The 25,331-nt window shown below is 34.5% G+C and overlaps 1 protein-coding gene across 1 annotated transcript in view; it reads right to left on the reverse strand.

Annotated features, from left to right (window-relative positions):
• Positions 1–25,331, reverse strand: part of DACH1 (dachshund family transcription factor 1) — a 414,817-nt gene that overhangs the window by 284,188 nt on the left and 105,298 nt on the right. The gene's annotated exons all lie outside the window — the stretch shown is intronic.

The following is a 25,331-nucleotide window of genomic DNA, read 5'->3' on the forward strand; positions in this document are numbered from 1 at the left end:
AATCATACTGTATTTAAAAAGAAATTAGTAATGAAAGAGTTAAGGAAAGCATGTTTACACACGATTGATCCTTTACAAAGTTATGTGGTTTATAAGGCATGGATTACATGTTTTTGTCTGGTTTTACATAGATATACTTTGCTTCAGTAAGTTATGTATTTGCTGTTACTTTGTTCATTATAGTAGCTTATTTGTTTAGATAATGAATCCCTTTGAAAACCTGTGGAAGGTTATATACTCATCAAGTCAGTAAAATGAACACATGGTTATATACCAAAACTTGTGCATGTAATTTCAAGGCCTTTCCAGATACCTCCACCTCAGAAGCTCAGCTCTAGTAAAAGCCTCTGACCGACTACCATATTTAGACTTCTATTCTTCTCAATGAAATTCACACCTACACACCTACACAGACACTAGGTGAACAAACTGCATTATTCCCCAGCTTTATTGATGTATAGCATTGTATATGTTTGAGGTGTACAACTTAATGACTTGATATATGTGTATATTGTGAAATGATTACCACAATAAGGTTAGTTAACACATCCAACACCTCATATCTTGTGTGCGTGTGGTGAGAACATTGAAGACCTACTCTCAGCAATTTTCAAGCATATACTACAGTATTGTTAACCATAGTCAACATGATGTCCATGAGATCTCTAGAATTTATTCATCCTGTAACACTGGAAGTTTAATAAACTACATTTTGAAGCTATATAAGTTAGTTTCACTTAAGAGAGAAAAATGTGCAATTTTTTTATACTTATATTCACATAGGCACTTGTAGCATTACCAAGAAAAAACTCAAAGTAATACTTTTATATCAGAGTTTAAAACTGATTTAGCTGGGACAACTAATGGGGACTAAAAAGTAAGCCCAATGTAATTTAACAAGAAAATACCTGAAGTGAAAGAAACAAATGTTTAAGATTTCTAAACACCAAATCATATGTGCATTTTAACCTAACTAAATTTGGAAAATTCTAATTCAAAAAGTAGATGCCTACCAGAAATGTAAAATGATGTTTGTCATCTTATATACATTCAATGGAAAACCTACATTTAAGTTCAAGGTATTAAAGTGAATTAAGGAAATAACTATTCCACAGGAGTATACATCATTTCAGTCTAATTTTAGTATGCAATTCTCCTTATTAAATATCATGTATGAAATAGTCTTATTTATCATCTTATCTCATTAGATATTGTCTAGAGAGGCAATTTTGAAAAAGAAAAAATGGTTAGGAAGACTTTATTTTAGTCAAATTAGATTTGATACTTTGAATGTTTATCTATCTAATACAATCTTTTATTAAACAACTCTTCAGCTCTAGTGTATTTTTTGGTAAAGTTTTAATAACTCTCTTATAATTAAAAATAGCATATGATATCAGAGACCAATAGTAATTAAAAGTAATCAAATTTAGTGAAATGTGTACAAAATAAAGAGATCTGTACGTATTTTATTAAGGAGTTATCAGTTGAATTTGCTGTTTCCTATGTGAAATGAAACAATGTTTATTACTAAAATATAGGTTAAGTCCTTTGCCTCGTTTTCTGCTTTTGTAAGATGTATTGCTTGAGAAACAAGTTTTCAAAAAACAAGGCCTAAAAAATCTACTACTCAGGGTGCCTTTGAGGATATTTAATTAAAATCTAATCCTGCATTCATTAAGGCTCACATAAATTAAGCTGTCATTCATAAGATTTATGGATTCTCATTTGCATATTGCATACAATTCATCAATTACTCAAGTATGAAAGGAGCACATTTCCCTTGGAGCTGCCTGCTACCCTGCCAACATTTGAAATGAGGGAAAGAGCAAGACTGTCAGGCATTCACACAAACTTTCTTCCAAATGTCTGCTCCTTGATTAATCTAATTTTCTAGATATTCCCTACAAGATATTCCAACAGCCCTGGTGCATATTTCTATTATTTCCCCTGTCTTCACCACCAAAATCTTCTAGTCTTTGAATACTTCATGTCTGAGTGATTATTGTTTGTTTGCTAATGGTATGGCATTGATGATTTCTTTTTATTAAAATATGTTTGATGCATGCAAGCAAAATACAAAGAGGTAGGCTATACACTTTTGTTGATTTTTTAACATTAATATCTTGCTATCAATGATTAGCCTATTTCATGTGTAATAAAAAGTTGAAAATGGAATGGCCAGAGAATGTTTCTCTGGAATAGAGTTAGTATAACTAACTAGCTTTTCAGAGAATCTTAACATGTCAGAAGAATCTAAAACAAAGCCACATAGTAAATCATTGATTCTATGCTTAAGGTAAAAATAGAATTCACTCATTCAGCTGTAAGTACATGTTATTGTACTTTTCACAGTTCTAAGCAAAGAAGTAACCCAGATCAGTTTGTTTTCATTGTGCATAAAGCATACTGTGTTAATTCACTTGTCTTCTCTGGGGAATAGATCTTAATTTCAGTGGCACAACTTGGAAGCAACAGTCCCTTCCAGAGCATACTCTGGAAATCTTCCAACAGGCATGTGATCAGGTGTGGAATTTAATGCAAAACACTGCTCATGTCCAGCACTTCTACAATTAAAATATACGAATGTATCAGCACTCTCAAAAATGACTGCGTCTGAATACATACTGTCTCTTTTATGTCAATTAAATGAAAAAATAGGAAGAAGTGCCTTTCATAAAGCACTAATTTTCCATGGAGTACATCTACTCCAGTACAAAAAGAAAGCATTTGATTTAATTTCAGTATTCAGAACATTTTATTTGGTAATACTACGGATTTTACCTTACTTTTTTATACTTGACAAAACTATGATCATATCTATTTGGAAACGCTTTCATATTTAGAACCCAAAATTGGAATTCCCCAAATTCAAACCTAAAGATGTCAGGTTAAGTGTCAAATTATGAGGAGAGATGCCTTTAGGTGGATGTCATTCTCAAGGAGTCTAAGGAAATGAGTAGGTGACCTTAAGGACTATACCAGCATAATCATAAATATTTTCACTTTACAAAAACTGTGCTTCAAAAGAGAGAAAAACATATACTCATTAAGTAATTAAACTTAGAAAGTAAATAAAATTTACTTAAAAGTAATTGTCACTAAACCCTTATAAATACATTTAACATAAGAGAAATAAATGCCTTTATAAATGTGATCAGAGATATGAAATCATTAGCATGCTCAACTTATAAAATGCCTTTCAAAACTGAAAGCAAACAACAGACCAGCTAATGCTTTTGATTCATTCAAGTTGGATGGTTCATCGTAATTTTCAGAGATCCATGCCTGTGACACTCCTGGGTGTACTGTCTGCGTTTTAACCCTTGCATTCTCTACATTTCAGTTTTCTCAGCATGAGCTGTCTACTTTATTCTACCCAAGTCATGTGTAATAGAAAAAGAATTGTCCTAGGCTAAAATAATAAAGCTTATTTTATTTCTTCAATACAAACCACCTGTTCGGGTTCTGTTTTGTTACTGAGATTTTTTAACTATGTAAGTGAATTATGATAATTAGCTACCTTACTCCATTCCATAGAAAGTGAATGAAAATCATATGGTAGGCTTTATTTTCTTTATTGACTTTGTGCTATAAAATAATTCACCTCAGACTGATGGAGGAATTATGAGTAACAGAACACAAAAGATCTAGGAGTGATGGACAAAAAAGGGAGAAAAATTCAACAGATCACCTAGGGCACTTCACTTATATTGGAGATTTTGCATTAAACAGTTGTACAGATGAGGTGAAACTGTTTCAAGTCCCAGAGTGCAAACTTGGTTAAAATTAATTATTCCCCAAATGAATGAGCTTCTTTTTATTTTTCATACCCATGTCTTGATTAATAATCAGGTCTGAACCAGCATTTCTGAACCAAAGTCCACATTCTCGGCCACACACATGACAGAAAATATTGATAGATTAGAATGTCAAGAGGAACAGAAAAAATCTAGGTTAGGTAAAATTTCATTTCAAGCATATAATTTTGAGATAATTATTTCAAAAGTCACACACAGTAATGATTAAATAAGAGGACACTGTTCCTGAAAAAATCAAATATATTTTCTGGAAGGAAAACCTCAATATGGCAATAACCTTGACAAGAGTCTTAGGTGAAAAAAAAAAAAAAAAAAAAAAAAAGAGTCTTAGGTGATAATGGTCCATCAGGAGTAATCAGGATTGATATCCATCAAATGAAGATATCAAAAAACTATTTCCATGCCAACACACTGCTATTTATGTTACATCACTTAATATTATTAAAATATTACTCAGAGCTTATGGAAATTATGCAAAACGATAACAAAGCACAGTGAGAGACCTGGGGACAGAAACTTTAGCATTAGTTAACAATAAAATAAGCACATGCAAATTCGTTAGTGTATATATGTAAGGTGATGAAGTTTTCAATCGCGCTAGAAGAACAACATTAGGTAATTAGTAATATTCAACATACAACAAAAATTACAGTACTTCCTAAAATTGTTTACAACAGGCTTTAAAGTAGATTAAACCTGATGGGTATCTGGGTTGCAGAAACATACACTACTAATTCCACCTTCATGTAAAAATGCTGTGTATTCAGCACTGTAAATCTAATAATATGGAATAAACATTTTATTACTTGTCTTCTCAAAAACTGTCTTACCAAATTATTCTGGATATGTGTATTACTTCTATAAAAGAATATGTAAGATCAAAGACATTCCCTTATGGTACGATGAGCATTGATCAGCCTTATTAATTTTATAACAAGAAAAGTAAAGTAACCAAAAGGTACAAAAGTTCCAAGAAAGGGCAAGAGTTATCACCTGGGGCTACCAGTCTACTCTACTCTGTACAAACCTGTTCTCCAAGAGGAATCATTTAAACTATTTACACATTTATTTTTCGTAGGTTAAAAGCTAAGTACATAGAAGCAATAAAAAATTGTGTAAAACATATGTTTTCAATCACATAAAGGACAAGTTGCCTAATTTTGAATATATTTGTAATAAGCATAGGGGTCATGCATGCAAAGTCAAAAAATCCATTCAAATGAGATGTGTACTTCTTTTGTGCAATGTTGTCTAATTTAAATCTGTTCCTTTAAATATTATGCGGGTATATATTATACATACATGTATGTATGTAAGGTTGTTATAGATGTTATTAGCCATCCTAGCTAATTCTCATGGCTGTAGCATTAACACTCAAATAATAGTAGACTCTATGTCAGAATCACTTGGGTGTAAAATATTGGGAAATTAAGAGAAAATATGCTCAATTCAACTGGATGCCCTCTTGTAAGAAACTTAGCCCTGGATTTCTCAAAATCACTTCTCCATAAAGAGAAAAATACATGGCTTTATTGTTCAGAAGTTATTATTAAGATCAGATAGAATAAATGCTTTTAGTTCTTGTAATTCCAAGGATTCTTCTGAGATAATCTCAGAACCTTTTTCCTTTTTCATGCTGCCTCCTTAAACTGTCAACTCACAATTGAGCTTGCAGTCAACTACAATCTCCAAATCATTTTCACACATAATATTATTAAATAAACCATTTCAAACTCTTCCCATACAGGATCTTACATTCACCTCTATTAATTTTATATTACCTATATGTGATCTACCATTCCAGCCTGCCAAGATTTTAGTGATCTTGATTCCATCGTTATCTACTGTTTCATCCAGTTTCAAGAATAGGAAAGCCCACTTCTTGAATTTACCTTGAATTTTTCACGAAATGTATCAGCTCTATTTCAAAGGTTCTATCTAATCTATCCCTCCCCTTCTTTCTCTCTTCTCCTGCCCCAGTTCTACCTTTAGTTTAATTACCCCTCTTCTTTGCTTAAAAAGCCATCTGTTGGCTCCCTATTCTTTAGAGCAGAGGTGAGCAAATTACAGTGTGCAGGGCAAATCTTGCCTACCTGTTTTCCTAAATGCAGTTTTATTGGAACACAGCCACGTTCATTTGTTCACGGATTTTCCATGGTTGCTTTGGCACTACAGTGGCGAAGTTGAGTAGTTGCAACAGAGACCATATGGCTCGCAAAGCTTATAATATCTACTATCTAGACCCTTCCAGAAACACTTTACCCACTCCCTCCCCTACAAGGTATTTCCAAACCCCTTAGCACGTTGCTGAAATCTCATTATGGTCTGATCCTTAACACCTGTTCTAGCATTTTCTTTCACCAATTCCTTCTCTTTATTCCCACTAATATTCCCCACTTCTTTATATTTATTCATATCGTTTTCTCTAACTGGAACTATTTCCCCAATATCATTTCCAGAATACATTCTAAACATATAGCAAGGTCCTTTAGAAAGAAATGTTCAGAAATAATAAAGGGAAAACAATATAGCGTATGTGCCTATGTTTTATTTTACTTTAAATTGTTACTGCTATTTGATGTATTCATTCTTTGGACCGGCAATGATAACATTAACACTGGACTAGTATGTATTATGAATATTATGAGTTATTGAAATTCTTTTTTCACCAGAAAGTAATTGGACAGCACTAGGGAGCAAGAGCTCCTTAAATATATAAATATCACCAGGGGCTTCCCTTCCCTGGTGGCGCAGTGGTTGAGAGTCTGCCTGCTGATGCAGGGGACACGGGTTCGTGCCCCGGTCCGGGAAGATCCCACATGCCGCGGAGCGGCTGGGCCCATGAGCCATGGCCACTGGGCCTGCGCGTCTGGAGCCTGTGCTCCGCAACGGGAGAGGCCACAACAGTGAGATGCCCGCATATCGTCAGAGTATCCCAAGGGGTTGGTTACTTCCTAGAAGTAAGCTGATTACCTTACAGTTTTACATCAAAGGGTCACATTTTATTAATGACAGTATTTTTCAAAATTATTCATCTATCATCATAAAGAATTCATATTATTCTCTTAAAATGAATATTTTATATATAACCTGAGTCCATAAAATCCTTTTTTTCATATAAGTCAATTAAAGTACACCCATCAATTAAAAAAAATAAAATAAAACACTGTTGAATATATACCCCTTCTTATCTGTTTAAAGGCATTGCTCAGATGAGACCCAGGGGCCTGAAAGGGCTAGTTTTCTTCACCCAACAGTTTCCTTATTCTACAAGTAGTTTCGACTCTGAGGGAAAAAAGTCCAACTATTTTTACTTCCTAGGAAGTAATCCATTTCAAAATTTTACCTATATTTTCATAATACAACCCATATTTTTTTCTAATAAAACAACAGAATAGAAATTTGTTTTAGATAATATCAAGTAGTTGAGACCGACTGTGGCTGTCAGTGAAGGTGAAAGCGTCCTGCATGCCATTTTTGGCAGCTGTGAATGATTGCTGGTTATTTCACATCTCACTTTTTATTAAAAGGTCATATAAAATGCTCTAAAACTCTATCTTCATGGTCCTATCCACCAGAAAGCACTGAGCTGCGTCAACAGAGTAAAGTAAATGTCAACAGAGTGTTAGAAGTATGCATGTATTTTCTGGACAACTACCTCAAGTATCAGCAAAGAGTTTTGAAGAACCAGAGTCTAAGAGAAGAGCTGTGGCTGTTTCCACTGACCAAATAATAATTATCATTGAAAATTAAGCTTACAGGAATAGGAAAAAATATCGCCTAGGCTCTGTGACTTGCCTTAGAGGAATAGATTATCATTATGACCAATTACACATAAAATTCATTCAAAACTTCGTTGGTTACTTATACAGGATATGGCGGTAGACCCTCACTGAACTATAATGACAAAGGCCTTGAACACAGGGGCAATATAACTGATGAAACCAGAAAGACTCATGGAAAAGCTTAATAAGAATTTAAGAAAAAAAAACACATTTGACCAAAAACCGTAATTGAAAAAATAGATGTACATAGAAATTCATGACTGCAGAAAAACAAGTGGAGTACCGTCTGGTATTTTTGAGAGGGTAAGAGGACAGAAGGAAAGACGTAAGAGCATTCTAACACATTCAAAGTGCATTGTTACTTTTTGTGAGAAAGTTGGAGTCAAATCCACACAAACACGTGCTCTTTTTTCGACAGTTAGCCTACAAGTATGCATAGAATAGAAAAACATCAATAAGATTAGATCAATGACAGTAAGTTTTCTTAACGGATCTGATGTACATGAGTACATTCATTCATTTAGTCAATATTTCCTTAACTTTTATAGTACATGATGTATTACATCATCTGTGCTCTACTGTGCAGTGTACAAAGTTGAGTCAGACATGGGTCCTGTTTTCTTGAGAGTAAGTAGAATAAAAAGCATGTTTATGGATAACTATAACACCATAAACACAGTATTAAATGACATTTTTAAAAGTTGGGAGAAAGAGGTGTGAAAGTTCAGAAGAGAAACTTTCAAAGTATGCTTGAAGGAGGTGGCATTTGAGAGAGCTCTGGAACAGAGAGGGACTTGGAATTGAAGACCTTGGCAAGGAGGATTTGGGCAGAGAAGGTGCATTCCTGTCATAGGGACAAAAAGCAAAGGCATAAAAACCACACAATGTAGAATATTTATAAACAACAACAAGTCGCTTAGGTTAGCTAAGACATCATTTAAACTGGAGAAGTAAGAGATAAATCTAGAAGTAGTTTGGAAACAATTCACAAAAAGCCTTAATTTTTTTAAAAAAAAGAATAATCTTTATTTTTATAACCAATCAGTAACTATGGAAGGGTTTTGGGGGTTTTTTTTGGTTCATTTATTTTGCCATTGTTAGTTTGTTTTCAATATAAATGGAGAGACTGTGAGCAAGGAGATCACTTAGAAGCATCATTTGTCCTGAAATCTAAGATGTCCCAAATATATCAGCAATATTATAGGCTAGAGACAATAGGAATGGTGAAGTTGGGAGAATATGAGGTATAAAGGTAGAGAGCTTATAATTTACAATTCTTGATAGAATAGTTTACGAAATGCCGACTTCAAGTGAAAGAAAACTCTCTATTAATAATAACTGAAAATATTAGAGCCCTGGCTGAAATAAAAATGATCCCCTTGGAAACAGAAAGAGGAATAAAGATGAAAGTGAAGATCAATTTTGAATATATTTTGGTCATGGAATTTATGTGACATTCATCAAGTAATTGGACATGTCCTACTAGTGCTCAGGAGAGAGAGGGACATATATTTGGAAGTCATCTGCCCAGAAATAATAATTCAAATAATAATTTTTTTTATATTTTAAGAAAGAATAGCTCTTGATTATTCCAACGTGCTTGAAGGGTCTGATATATATTTATCAGTAAAGTCAGTCACCATGGAAGTGATTCTCCACCAACAGGGAGATGTAAACCTCAACCTTGTGAAATGTAGGTAAAATGGGGTATTAAGGCAGGGTAAGTGAGGTGAGAATGGATTTTGTCCCACGCTACTTCCAATGTTAGCAGTCTGATAAAAAGGACTATAAACTGTTTCTTAGCCAAAGAAAACCCATTTACAATATTAGTTGAGGAACAGAATTCAGGGAAGAGGGGATCAGAATGATAGGATGAAAACCAGTATAATGAAAATTTTAAAAGAAAACTGCCAAATGCTGGAGGTACAAACAGAAAGTTTAACAGGATAAAAACTGAGACAAACTGGCAACTTTGAAGGTAGCTTGTTACTTTCAGAGGAAGTTGACAAATGTCAGTAGAATTTTTGTGGAAGCCAACATACAAGAAGTTGTAAAGATGGAAGAGAAGGGTGAATCAATGACTATGATGAGAAATTGGTCAATGAAAAGAAAAGATGAAATCATCATGGCTTGAGGAGTGAACAGTTTTTAAGGAGGATGAACATATGTCTAGAACAACATTGTCCAATAAAAATATAATGCAAACCTCATAGGATATTTTATATTTTTCAGTAATGATCTTTAAAAAATTGAAATTAAATTAATAACATATTTTACTTAACTCAGGATAGCCAAGACATTATCTTTCAACACGTAATTAATATGAAAATTATTGAGATATTTCACATTCATTTTTCCTACCATCTTTTCTAAATGTGGTTTGCACAATACAGTTACAGTGTACCTCAATTTGGACTGTCAACATTTCAAGAGCTCAAGAGCCACAGTGGCCACTCTGCTCAAAAGGACAGCTGGAGAAATTGGGAGCTACAAGCCACGAATGGCTTTTGAAGTTGTCACTTGACTGTTAAGTTTGGTTAGCTGGCTGATAAGAACTATTATGAGTGCATTTATTTTCCCTCTCTTGTTTTTTTTTTTTTTCTTTTTTGTCATTAAATACAAAAAGAAACAATAAGAGGGTGTTTGAATGGGGGATCACGGAATACTGTTCAAACTTCTCTTTGGAACTAAGCAAGAATAATTGTTTGAGATGAGAACTTAAACTAAGACACTTTGAAGCTAATCACATGAGCTTTTGAAGATACAGTGTAAAAGTTAAAAGTAGGAAACACTTCCAGGATTCCTGAAGTAAAAGACACACTATAAACAGACGACTAAAATTGGATTGAGAATTTCAAAACCATTCCTCATGAAATGATAATTATATCAACTTGTACAAATAAAAGGTCAAGAACTTTCCAAATAATTGCATCCAGACATTGTCTCATTAACTGGAATCCAACACGCAAAAGTAATTCAACATCTATTGGATTTATCCTTTGCTCACTCTATTTTCTCAAGACTGATGCAGACAGCCAAATCACACATCTGGCATATCTTCTTCAAGCCATTTTTTACTACTACATCAAATAAGATGAATTCCAAATACTACACTCCTTTACCGATCAAAAAAAAAATTTACTGTAAAACAAAACTGCATCATTTTAAGAGTATTTACCTTTAACAAGTATTTTTCTTTACAAAGTTCATCTACCATTTTATTCACATTTAAAATTAAGCAATCATACAGCATACTGAATGAAAAACTAAACACTTTAGACTGAGATATTGTTTTAAATTTTAAAAATACAGAGAAAGCAAACTCCAGGCTACTTAAAAAAAAAACAAAAACCCTCAGTAGAATTCTGATTTATTTAAAGTCACATGAGTGTGCTTGAAAGAAAAGCTGTGCTTCTGCTAAGACAATGCAAATTGGTGGACCAACTCTCAAAGAGTTAAACGATACATATGTAAGAGCATCAACAGTGAAGCTGGATGAGACATAACTACTGCCTCATGTATACATTTAATATCTCCCAGCAGTCACTTCTCAGTACATAATAATCTCAAAGGGAAAGATTACTGGAACCTCCTTATAGTGATCATATAGTCACATGACAATACAATGTATAATGTGTGGTCCTTTTTCACATTGAAAAAAAATAAATTCAAATATTGATTTAAATATTCTATTCAATATTTTCAAAATTATTTAAAAATAAAAGTCATTGCTACCTGCCATTTGCCCTTTATACATAAGTGAGGTATATCACTTCTTATTTCATATGACTAAACATGACGTGAAATGCCCCATAGTAGAACGGTGGTAACACATTCTCAAAATAAAACATTAGTGGGAATTAGTTTTCTTACAAAAAGCTAATAGTAACTATTATAACTCGGAGGAGAAACAGAATATATCTTCCCCTTCTTTTTCTCTTTTTTGAATTTATAATATATATATTCCTCTCTTAATGCAAATGCTGTTTTTATTATTCTATTTTCTTGCAGAGTTGACTTGCTATATATATATTATCTTCCAACCTAAGTTCAAACTAGTTCCTTGAAACAATGCCTATGGCATATTTGACACAACCTTCTACTGTACAGAGTACCAAACACGTGGAAGGCATTCAATAATTGATTCTTGTTTTGCTTATTGGAAGGAAAAAAGAAAGGCAAAATGCCCACAGGTAAGTGCCTTATCAGGTGATGTTAAGTAACAACAGACTGGCATTAAAAAAAATTGATCAAACAAGAACTTTATCTCATTGTTTTTCTAGGAAGGAACTTCAATTCTGTCTCATCATTAGGGGGAAGTTTTTTTTTTTTTTTTTATTAAAGTATAGTTGATTTATAATGTGATAATTTCTGCTATGCAGCAAAGTGATTCAGTTTTACATACATATATATATATATATATATACATATATATGTGCACATTCTTTTTCATATTCTTTTCTATTATGGTTTATCACAGGATGTTGAATATAATTCCCTGTGCTATATAATAGGACCCTGTTGTTTTTCCATTCTATATATAATAGTTTGCATCTGCTAATTGCAAACTCCCAATCCATTGGGGAAGTTTTTAAATGAAAAGAAATTGAGACATTTTATTAGGAGAAAATCCCACAATTTACCTGTTTATTTTCTTTAATATTTTATTTTCATTTTTCTGTTGAAAAGAATAAAAAAAAACACAATATTCCTTCAAAATGCTTGATAAAATTAATGATTCATCTAAAATATATCAGAAATTACTCTGCTGGCTAATTTTTAAATGTGAGTTAATTCTATTAACATTTAAATCTATAAAAAATAAAATTATTAAACAGACATAATGGGTAGATATTAAAACAAATAATTACCCCCTTCCCAAATCTTTTTGGCCAGGTAACATTTCTTCCATTATTTTCTAGGCTATTATAGCACGTATGGAAAAAATAAGCCATTTAGCCAAAGAATAATATAGAAAATAATCTCATCTTATAGGAAACAACACCTAGACATAATCACTTAAAATGGAAAAAATAAATGATAATATAGCTCATGGAAACAGAGTTTTTACTAATAATCTATGGAAATTCAACTACTAAAAAAATTAGCATTTTCCTCAGTTCAGCTTCTAAGTATCAATGGTCTTTACTAGCCTTTCATTCTTCCTTCTCATTTCTCCAAATAGCAAACTACTGTTGAAACTGTAAATGCAAAATGTTCTAATCACCATCAAACACAAACTTGATTAGTTTATTTAACACGAGATATTCCTAAAATTTATTCATGATTATTTTTACATGATCCAATTTTTTTTTTTTTTTTTTTTTTGGCTGTGTTGGATCTTCGTTTCTGTGCGAGGGCTTTCTCTAGTTGCGGTGAGCAGGGGCCACTCTTCATCGCGGTGCACGGGCCGCTTACTGTCGCGGCCTGTCTTGTTGCGGAGCACAAGCTCCAGACGTGCAGGCTCAGTAGTTGTGGCAACCGGCCTAGTTGCTCCGCGGCATGTAGGATCTTCCCAGACCACGGCTCATACCGGTGTCCCCTGCATTGGCAGACAGATTCTCAACCGCTGCTCCACCAGGGAAGCCCTATTCATGATTTTAAAATTGAAACTCTATAGTTACAATATTTACTCCCTTGGAAAAAAATAAAAAGAAGAAAAATACAAACAGATATTTTATTTTTGGTTCTCTCAGCCAAACAGAGTTGACAATGAAAATCAAAAAAATGTTTTACTATTAGTAAAGGTATTTGTTTCTACTCCCTTTCCAGAATTGCAGACTCTTGCAAATGTCACCTTGGTTTGAATATCTCAGTATCATTACCTTCTTCATCTTGTATTTTTTCCTAAGAAGCTAGAAATATTTCAATCTTTTTCTTTATTCCAGAAGATTCTCCAAAGGTCAGTATGCAGAGGGATTGGTATATAAAATTCTCAAATAAGTAGATTTGCCTTCACTTTTTCTCTTGTTCTTACTTAGTATCTCCTCTCTAAAGGTATTTTAATACTTTTTACTCCATATGCCATTTCTCCGAAGATATTTATGGAGCTTATGGCAAAGTTTCTTCCCCTAAGGTCACATAACAAATGTATTATAAGGGCCAAAATACTGGCTTCTTGATTGGACAGTTCTTTAAATAACCATTACTGAGGTCTTGGTATTTGCACAGTGGTATGCTTAACAAAGTTGAGGAATAAGTTTCCAGTTGCATGGAAAGCAAGACATACATGTCCCTAAGACAGAAGTTAAACAAGCCCATACAATACACTTAGCTTAGTTCTGAAATAATTGACAAACTTAGTGTCATGTGAATGTAAAAAAGAAGGACAGATCACTAGAAGAAGGAATAATCAGGGAATGCCTTTACGGAACCCAAAACAGAGCAAGCTCTAGATATGTGGAACAGACTGGAGAGAAAAGCCAAGGCAGGAGACACCAATAGAGTTAAGACATGGAGATAGAAATCATGACAGTATATTTGAGAAACAGTGACAAGACTGCCTGGTCTGTCTCAAGTCAAGGGCTGCTGTTCGGATTATTAAAGGCAAGGAGACAGAGACTTTGCTGTTTACTTTTTTGTATAATCCTTCCAAGAACTCTATGAGGTGGATATGCCCTTTCCTGCAGATAAGAATATGAAGAGAATTTAAGTATCTTGCCCAAGTCTCCTGAGCTGGTAAATGGCAAAGCTCAGGAATGAAACTTATTTAGAAGATATTCTATGCCAGGGAAGAGAGGTGGGACTTAATTCCTTAGGCAATTTGCATTTCCTAAATATCTTTCAACAGTTCTTATGATTTTATAAAATCATTTGAGGAAGATTGATATAGATGTTTGAAAAAAATTTTTTTAATGTTTTCTAATATGTTCATGTTAGCACAAGATAAAAGATATATTTAAAAGGAACTTTTTGAGTCTCTTTCAAATAAAATGATTCAATCCTTGTGTAGTTATATTTCTTTCCCTGTGATCTCAGCTTCTCCTAATTATATCAGGAGTCAATGGTGTACAGAAAAATTTTATCAGGCTGATAGAAGCCCCAAACCTTGGAAAGTAAGAGAAAATACAACAAAGGAGCCACATGCCTTTTTTGCCTTCTTCTCACTTCCGAAGCTCAACAGCACAGAGGACGGATAAGGTGTAAATAAGGAAATTTTATTATCCTGACATGTGGTGAAAATCTCACTTTACTGAAAGTATTGCAATTAATAAATTTATTTGTTGCGCTGACAGACTCCCTCCTAAGTGGTAGAAAAAGCAACACTGAAAAGTTGAACACTTTGATGATTTGGAAATGATAATCTTTGGATAAACTGACCACCACCTTATATATTTTATTTAGCAATGAAGTTTAGAAACTTGCAAGAGAATGAAGTACAGTGTCCGAAACAAGGCACCTAAAACTCTCACCATCCTCTGCATAGGATAGCTCATGCCTGGAGGGCAGGAGAATCAAAAGAAGCAACTTGTCAGTCTTCAAATATCTAGAGGATCATCATGCTCATGAGAGATTAGTGTAGCCCTTCCAAATAGGAACAAGGAACAAATAGATTCTTCCTCAAGAAAGCAAGAACACTTACAGTAAATGGCCAAACAACAAGAATATGCTGCTAAGAATATTCAATCACAGATTTAACAACTATCTTTGAAGAATATTGCACATTGGTGACCACTAGAGTTGAGGTTTAAATAACTTCTACAAAAACTATTAAAAATTTTTTATGTAATTTTATGAGAACCCACACAAAAAAGAAAGCGGCTTCTATGACTGTTTTAAATTATTGAAGCAGCATAAATTAAAAGTGTAGGTAAGCCCAAGCAAACTCCAGAATTTTTCTTTTATGTTCCAGCAGTTTTGTCTTGGAGTAAACCATGAATTATATGAGCAACCAAACAAGGTTTGGTTAAAACAAGTATTAGACTTGGAATCAGAAGCTTTGTTTTACTTTTTCATTTACTTTGGGCAAATCAACATCTCTGAATCTGTATATACATATATACATATACATATTGGTAGTTATACTATCTGCATTACAGATTGAGGTGAATGTCAAATTAAGTCGCTGTTATCCAATTAGGTTGTGAACTATATGGCACTGATATTATGAAAGATTGTTCTCATTAGCTTTATAGTTTTTCAAAACAAGTCTCTGTCCACTTTTTATTTCCATAATTTATTGAAGAATTCATCTGTCCCCACTTCAGTTTACCTCTTCTTTTTCCTTCAAGTTCTTCTAGAGGTTATCATGAGTACATATGTAAAAGCCACATAAATGCTTGTGAAAAATGAATGTTCTTTAGTAGTGACTTCTCCAAAAGATAATTATCATACAAACTTCAGTATGCACATCAGAAGATTTGACCTCACAGTATTAAAGAGAAGAAAAGCAATAATTTCTTGCTACTTGGTGAATATACAAGTTGCATTATACTGTCATAATATATAATCCTAATGGATGTCTAAATCACCATGGCATGGCACAGAAAGCTGGATGAAACATAGCTTTATAGATTTCAGGTTTCCACCAACAAATCTGTGTCATTCAAATGTGTCATCCAGATTAAGAAATAATTCAGTGTGAATCTTGCTGGAGAACCAATCATCAAGCAGTGCAAAGATCATATAACGACCTTGCATAGCTGTGCAACTCTGTGCCCCAAGACAATGTTACAAAAGGAGTGGTTCTAAAATTCACCAACCTGGGCACAGCAACAGTGAAAACTACCATTAACTACACAAAACAGGGTGCCCACTCCCAAGAAAACTGGTGGGCTTTCTAGTGTCTTGCAGGAAAAATAAGGCAGTTGCCATGTTCCTCCACCACATCCCAAAACATTAGGGTCATTCATATTTACAACTTAACAACTTTTATTTATACTCTTAAAGAGTAATTATTATGTCGTAAGTGACATCATTGACAAGGAACATTCTTCCAAAATGTAAGTTAATGAAGAGGAAACTCATAAATAGAGATAAAAAAGAATGTAGAGATTAAGTCCTTCCCTTTATGGACGAGAAAGTGGAAACTTAGAGGTGAAGAATATGAAAATCAATTACCTTTGGATTTTTATTGGTCACTGATGGAGTGACATCACTTACCTGTGATATATATATATTTTTTTAAATTAAGCCCGCCAAAAAGGCATAATGATTTCAGTAAGATGAAATCCACTGCAAAAATTCCCAAGACACTGTACAATCTTACCACTAAGGACCTGTTTGGAACTCTCTTATGCCTCTGTAGCAACAAGCAACCCATTCCTTGCTGTGCCCATCTTTAGCAACTCAGTTAAAAGAAATGGTAAAAGAAATCCCACGGTATTTGCAGACGAGCTTTGTTATCTGATCAAGCCTTTGAGTGGCTGGTACCAACCTTGATCCATTTTACTTTACAGAAGTTTCTGGGTTCCTTCACAAAAAACAGTAAGACTCCTCTAATAATCTCACTAACTACAAACTAAAGCTATGTCCATTTATAGTCAATTTACTTATTTAAGTATATTTTAAGACATATCGTAAATACAGTGCAGCAAATATTTCCTCCCAAAAAGATTCAGCTTTTGGAAGCACACATTTCTCCAGTAACAGACATGCATTGAGAAGTTATATATGCAACTCCAAACACTATTTTTGCATTTATCTGTTTTATATTATATTTGTATGTATGAATAGCTATTTGATACATAATATCTGTTTTATACAGTAACTAGCTTTTATAGGAAAACATTACCTACAGTTCAACATACTTACAGCCATGAGGTTTAAAACTAAATTGTGTTATTTTAATCAGCACACTGTGTAGAATTAATAAATAAGAATTCTTAAAATCAAGTTTCCCTACTGAAAAAGTGCTTATGCCCAAGCTCGCCTGCTTACAGGGATGCCCTAGGGGATTCTAGGACATTCCTCAGTACATATTTGGTTTAGATAAATTCAGGAGCTATATTTACCTTCACAGTGTCTCTCCTGGGTTCATGGGAGGAAGCAGGGAAATTTTAGTTCTGCCTTCCAAGCCTCATTTCCCTCAGGATTCTAATTGAACTATGTTCTAATGGGCCCTTGTATGGCACTATAGCAACTTTCTCAGAGCCAAGAAGCCGTGAGTATTTCAGGTAAGAATTTCAAGACCACCTTGGTCAATTTTCACATTCTTGAGGTGTTAGAAAGGGCTCACCCAGTCTACGCATGATCCTGCCCCATAAACAAACCAGCTATTCTGGGGAGAAGCGAAAAGCAATAGGGAGAACTTATGGGGACAGTCTGATGACTCTTAACTATAAAAAGATTAAGTAAATTTAGGATACCTTTGCCATCCAAATTAAACTTCAAATTTATTACTGACTGGCCAGCTTTACACATGCATTGGTTCAGATAAACATGAGTGAACCATATTCAGTTGATGGAACCTCAAAAAAAAAAAAAAGCCATAAAACAATATTGAGGTAGGAAAATGAAGTATACACTGAAGCAGGGTAGCAATGTCATTGCTTAGCTAGGGTGTTGGGAGACATTACCTAAGACAAAGAAATTAGTGTGAAGGACAACCTTGAGACCATATGCTAAAGCCAAAGAGCTGAACACTGTAAGTAGCAGCTAAAAGATTTTCAAGAGAAAATGCCACTTGAGGATCATTAACGGATGAAGAAAGCACAGCTCAGCCTCTTAGTTTTAAACAGGGAAATCTACTGAGGGGAAACCAGGAGGAGGGACTGCTTGCCCCATCAGGATGATGTTCCCGGTGCTGCTTTCTGTATCATCTCCAGAACACCCTGCACCATTGGGATCAATGTGAGAGCACCAATGGATAAAGATCAATGGGTTCCTTTCCATCTACTACCACAGCATACGTCACTCTCAGATCTTTGTCTCTGCCGTGTGCAAACTGATTAGAAATATGCTTCTCATATTTTCAAAGACCAGTGCCTTTTTATTAGCTCGGATAATAATGCAAACACTTCAAACCTACACAATGCATTTTCTTAACTAACGTGCAGTTCTTCGTAGCATCATTAAGTTCACTAATTCCTCTTTATTTTCCCAGAAATGTGAAAATGACACCAACTAGAATATCTAAATACTTTAAATATTTTCTATTTTTTTTCCTGTTCACCAATCCAAAATCCAAATACCTACATAATGTGTAAAATATCAAGATTTCAATTTGTCTAAAAATGTACAATGACTAGTTTCTATTTATGTATAATGTTAGAATACTTTTTTTTTTTTTTTTTTTTGCAGTACGCGGCCTCTCACTGCTGTGGCCTCTCCGGCTGCGGAGCATAGGCTGCGGACGCGCAGGCTCAGCGGCCATGGCCCACAGGCCCAGCCTCTCTGCAGCATGTGGGATCCTCCCCGACTGGGGCACGAACACGTGTCCCCTGCACCGGCAGGCGGACTCTCAACCACTGCGCCACCAGGGAAGCCCTAGAATACTTTTTTAAGATTTTATTTCAGTCTGTCAAGAAAAGTTGAACACATCAGATAAGAGCTGTGTGAATACACCAAATTAATGATGGAAAATTCTGCAAATGCCAGCACTTTGCACAGTACTTAGCACAGAGTAAGCTCTCAATAAATATAAACTATTATCATTATTACTATTATTATTGTTAATATTTTCACAAATTTTCCTGTGTCCTCCTTTCAGATGACAGCAGTCCAAGAATGTCTTTTAAATGCACGATTAAATCATTCTTCGATTTAAAACATATCACACTGATAAAATATAAATATTGTTGAAAGGAACAAAACATGAAAAACTGTTAGTCATTTTTACCATTCTCTGAAACCAACTAGGGACCAAAGCTTTCATCAACATTATCTCTAAGCCTCACAACAACTCAACACCACAGTCATTATAGTCAATTTTAAAAATAAGCACTGTGAGGGTGGGAAATAAAAGGCAAACAAGTGGGAAGCTGAGGATTTGGAGACTGCATGGCTTTCCAAGACATATGCTATCCACAGGAACCCGCTTTCAGAAGGCCTCAGGGCTTGGCTTAATGTTCTCTGCCGCCATCTTGAAATTCTTAATAATATTTGAACACGGGGCCCCATATTTTCATTATGCACTGGGGTCTGATCATTATATAGGTGGTCCCATCTTTCCACAATACCGTTATTTTTCTAAATCTGAATTCTTCAGACCCATTTCTGAGCAGAGGGAGGAAATTCACAGAGAGCAAGGGGTAGATGAATGATGAAAGATAGGGGAGCACCAGTAGGAAGTATAGCCAACTTGAAGACAAAAATAACACCTTTCCCTAACTCAAAGGTTTATGCTTTCAAACAACTATTTATGGAAACAACTATGTGTCAGGCTCTCTGTTGGGCATGAATATCATACAGAATTCATGAATTATGTCTTATTCCCTTTCATCCTTGCTTTCTTTTGCGCTCTTCCTTTGCCAGTGGCACTCTTTTCCTTCCTCTCTTTCCCACTTTTGACTCACTCTTAGAGTCTACATTCAAACATCACCTCCTCCAGGAAGCTTTCTCTGATATATTGGGGCTTCTTGAGTTACCCTATCTCTGCATTCCAATAGCAATCACTGACCCTGCCATGTAATAATTATTTATTTTTGATTGTCTTCTTAATCCTTGGGCTGAGAAACTGTACCTTACATTGCTACAATGTCACAACTGTTTCTTTTTAATTAATAAATGCATCCATTTATATGAATGGATGAATAAATGAGAGAGAAATTAATAATGTAACAAAAAATATGGGAAAAGTTAGTATTTCAAGGAAATGGACCACTTAATGGCAAGTTAATGTACTATTTTATTTAGCCTGTGTCTTAAGTGGAGTGTATTATAAAAATAAGTGTTTAATTTTCTTTAAAATGCAAATTGTTTATTTGGAATTCAATAATTCAATGCTAAAGTGGGAAATAAAAGTGCTGTTTAATTGTTCTCTCTATTACTTGCATGGCTTTTTCATATTTTTAGTAATTAGCAAAATGTAAATTGACCTTAAAACCAAGAATAAAAGAAATATCATGAATAAATGTTGCCTGATATTTCTACTTTATTTGCTTTTTTTGTTTTTTGTTTTTTTTTTTTTTGCAGTATGCGGGCCTCTCACTGTTGTGGCCTCTCCCGTTGTGGAGCACAGGCTCCGGACGCGCAGGCTCAGCGGCCATGGCTCACGGGCCCAGCCGCTCCGCGGCATGTGGGATCTTCCGAAACCGGGGCACGAATCCGTGTCCCCTGCATCGACAGGCAGACTCTCAACCACTGCACCACCAGGGAAGCCCCCTTATTTGCTTTTAAGAACTCAATCATTAAAATAATAAAACAGCAATATGTAGTTCACACAGTTAGCTCTTGTAATAATCAACGGAAGGGGTGGGAATCGTCAATGAAACACACACATTGCTGTCCAAGTTAAATCAGAAATTCTTGATGACTAACATTAATTGAAAAAAGACGGCTCAAAAAAAAAACCTATGTGAAACATTAAACAAAGTTATCTGATGTTTATGTTTTCTCCTTTAATAATTAATGGAATGTAAATAGTCAGGGGAGGCTACAGTTTTGCATTGTAACTAACCACCATTATAAATGGCAGTCAGGTGTTTACATAATACCCAGAACCCTTCTGTATGGAAGGAGGTTACAAATCTGCCCCTTTTCCCTGTTCAAAGTCAAAAATAATGGTTGCCTGATCCAAGAGCATTCACTGCAAAAACTGTTTGCATATTCAGTTATTGTTTCTGCTGCATCAGTCATCTGTTGAAGTTCACTCTAATGCGGCCCTGATCAATTCTGCCAGCTGTGCTTAAGTGCTGTTTACTATAATAACATCACACCGCATTCTTATTTGGCAACAACAGCTATGACAGCACCTAAATGCATTGAGAAGCCAAGATTTTTATCATGTACACAGATCAAATTGAAACTGTTACAGAGGGCAGTGATGTTCTATTTCTGGTCCATTCTAGTGAATACCAATAGCACAATAATGGCTTTGTGCCAAAAGCATTACTATTCTGCCCCTTTCCAATAAGGGAAGAGCTTGTTGATCTAAATCTTCCATAGGATTACAAAAATTATTTAATGACTGTACCTTATAATCTTGACCAAATGGTAAGTATCTAACATGCTGATTCACTTGAAATAAATATTCACCTCTAATTTGCCCTAATGTAAGGTGTAGTGTATGTAAATTATCTAAAAAAAAAAAAAAAGTCTTCAAAAATATGTAGCAACCAAAAGAGTCAATGTGAAAGTGAGAAGGCAAACACTAATATCTTACAACAACAGATTACAGGTGAACAAAATATTAAATTTTATGGCTTCTCACCTGTTACAATAGTACACTTCATCTCATATCAAGCAATAAGGCAAACTAAGCCAAATATGTCACTAAGATGAAAAATCAGTATTTCTACACAAAACTTACACAGTCACTGTGGATAAACATTTGTCACCATTTTCTTACTTTATATTTAAAGCCTTTAGAAGTGAATTCCATAATTACATAACATCAAATTTACTGTGTTGTTTATTGAGATTTCAAAAATCTCATTCTTGTTTCTGTGATTCCTTCAGCATTTCTTTTATAATCAGTATGATATAAATTAAAATACTGGGTGGAGAAAGAACAGACAAGTCACTGAAATGCCATCTTCTCAGAGGTTTTAATCTCCCTAAAGCAAAATAGCAAATGAGTGGACATTTTAAAGAATAGCATAGAAAACATATGGATAACTCTGAATATAAATTCATGTCATAGCTAATAAACGCTCCAAAGGCTCCTTCTGGGCTATTATGGTGCTTGCTGTGAATGTGTACTAACAATAGTGCACAATCATATGTTAAATACTTAATATATTCGCATATTTAGTTTTGTTCAACTGCCAATTTTAAAATATACTTTTTCCAGAGTACTATAGTCTTGGTTTCCAGTAGCCATAATTTTTACATTACTGTCTATCAAAATAGTCACCTCCTTTGACATTATTCAACTATTTAAATTACATTTAAACTCCTACAAACCAGGAAACTGTCTCTATCTTTTCTCGCTCAGTTACTTAGCTACAGCTGAAATTTCAGTTACTGAGAATTTCAGGAACTTATCTTTCTAAAGATGATCAACACTTTATATATTTTATATTAGCACTCTTTAGTAGATAATAATTATTTCCCCAAACAAAATCTTTCATTCCTGCTTTTTTAGAAAACATGACATTCTATTAAAATCATCAGGTTGCCAGCAAGAATCCAAAACAAAAATAATTCATTCAAACTGCCTAATCTAGTCATTGAAGATTGACAGTATCTTTTATATTTTTGAAAGCTCTTTTAACATTAACTGATATTTTAGTGTGGGAAGAAAGAAATGCTTTCTACATATAAAAGTTCATCTTTTACCTCCTCACCACCATCAGATAAAAGCCTAGGGGGCTTGAAGCCACACTCAGACATACTGGTCCCAAAGGAAAAAGCCCAATGCATCAGCATAGGGACAGGCAGCAGGTGTGAGCAGTGACCAGAAAAGAGTCATGTTATACTAGGAAGACAAACTAAAGAACTGTTAAACCTGATCCATTAATACCACTATGCATAGGACAATAGAAAGCCCTTCTTGTTACAAAGGCCAAAGCTAGCCCGGCTAGAAAAATAAGCAAACCACTGCAAATATCGTAGTGACTGGCCTGTGAATGGACTGTCACACCAAATGACAGAACTCTCTCAATTCCACTTTCCAATAACTCGAAGGCACTCGGGATGTGACAGCATGATGAATACCACAACAGACAGCTCCAATATGGTACCATTTTACCAGATCAATATCTCGCTGCAATATAAGAAAAAAGGAGCTGATATTAGTCTACACAGTGTATTACAGATGAGGTACATTTCTTCTTACTGCACTCATGCTGAACCAAAGCAATAATTCATAGGTCCTTTAAAAGGTTTGTGCACTACCACATGCAAAAAAAGGCTAATCATTATTTCAACATCTGCTGGAAGATGTAATAGCTTAAAGCAATAAGTATGCAAGTTTTTAAAATGTCTCTATCATTTTATCTAGATACTGAAATAACAAAATATATCCAAAATCTGAAACAACACAAATGTTCATAGATTGCTGACACTGTTCTAGCATCAGTATAGAGAAAATTGTACTCAATGTTTACTACTAGGCTACCTTACTCCTTCTGCAAATGGAAGAGAGCTTTAGAACTTTCCACCTTTGGAGTGTGTGAAATATAATCAATTCTCAATTATCTGTGATGGTTTATTTTTTTCGGATTATTCCATATTTCCTTTTTAAAATAAAAGTCACTGTGATCAGCTACCCACACTTAGCAAGACCCATAGAATAGCAAGCTGTCACGAGTTCCTACCTACTACACAAGAAATATTGATTGCTATGTGTACAAATCATACAAAAGTAATACAATTAACTCTATTAACTCTCATAGTCAACATATGACTAAACGTTTCATTGTTTCAAAATACTCTAATTTGTTGAGGCCACAGGTACAAGAAGTCAGAATAACGTAATATGCTAAATCAGGAGCACCTAATTCTGCCATCACTGGACTCATGATTAACATCTTCTTTAATCACACTGTTCATTTTCTACTGGAATGCTTTTCTTTTCCTCATTTTCTCTCTTTTTTTTTATATCCTGTTTCAGCGAAATAAGTAATGACTTTCTGAAACAAAGTTCAAAACTGTTCTATTAATGCTTTATAAAGGAATTTCACAGCCAGCTCACCTGATTAGTGCTTCCTTTCTGATCATGCCCCATTTCCTTCTGGCACCACCCAGCGACCCTAACATGAAGATCCTCAATACATACCATCTTAAAATCTGAGACTCTCTTTGCAGTTCCTGCCAGTCTACAAGTAACAGTTTATTCCCACTTGCCCCCTTCACTGCCACTCACTGAAGTATCTTGCACTGTGCTGGATGCGTCTTTGTGACACGTAGGAGTTAATACTTCACAAGGGGATGATTACTCCCAATATTTTCTAGGGCTGCCAACCTGAACCATGAAATAGGTCAGCACTAAGAGTTTTGTTTTACAGATAAGGAAAATGAGCTTTATGGAGGTTAAATGGCTTAGCCCGTTGACCCAACAGCTGTCAGAATTTAGTAACCATTCTCTGGGCCAGTGCTTTCCAGCCCAGATTTTGTAATACCCCAGGGTGTCTCACATGTCCTAAAGTATTTCATGAAATTCTCAAAAAATATTCAATTAAAGACAAATATAGGCCAAATTATATCTTTGAGACAAGCCAGGAAAATTGTCACAAATATAGAGTACATCACAACTTGGCAAGACAGGGAAAACTCCACTCTCTGGTAATCCGCTGAATCGCAGGCAAGTCTGATGAACAAGATAAAAACAAAGAGATGGAAGGATAAGACAATGTATTACCAATCATTAATGTCATTTTGGTCCTTTGCTCACGTCACATTTAATATAATTCTGTTCGTATCCAGTAGAAGGACAAAAAGACAAGGAAATGATCATCATAAAATATCTCCAATGTTCTCTTTGAAAATTAGCAAGAAAAACGATTAACTTTGTCTATGAGTTTTGTTTATCATCTTCAGGGTAATTATACATACTGAGATGTTGCCTAGAAACACTCAACTTGGCTAATATTGAATAAGCGTGTTCAATAGCGTAAACCGCGAATATCTCACCAGTTTCATGCAGCTTATTTCTTTAAAGCAGACATCAGTCAAATATGGC

The sequence above is a fragment of the Phocoena sinus genome, chromosome 18, assembly GCF_008692025.1.
Source record: "Phocoena sinus isolate mPhoSin1 chromosome 18, mPhoSin1.pri, whole genome shotgun sequence".
Lineage (NCBI taxonomy): Eukaryota > Metazoa > Chordata > Mammalia > Artiodactyla > Phocoenidae > Phocoena > Phocoena sinus.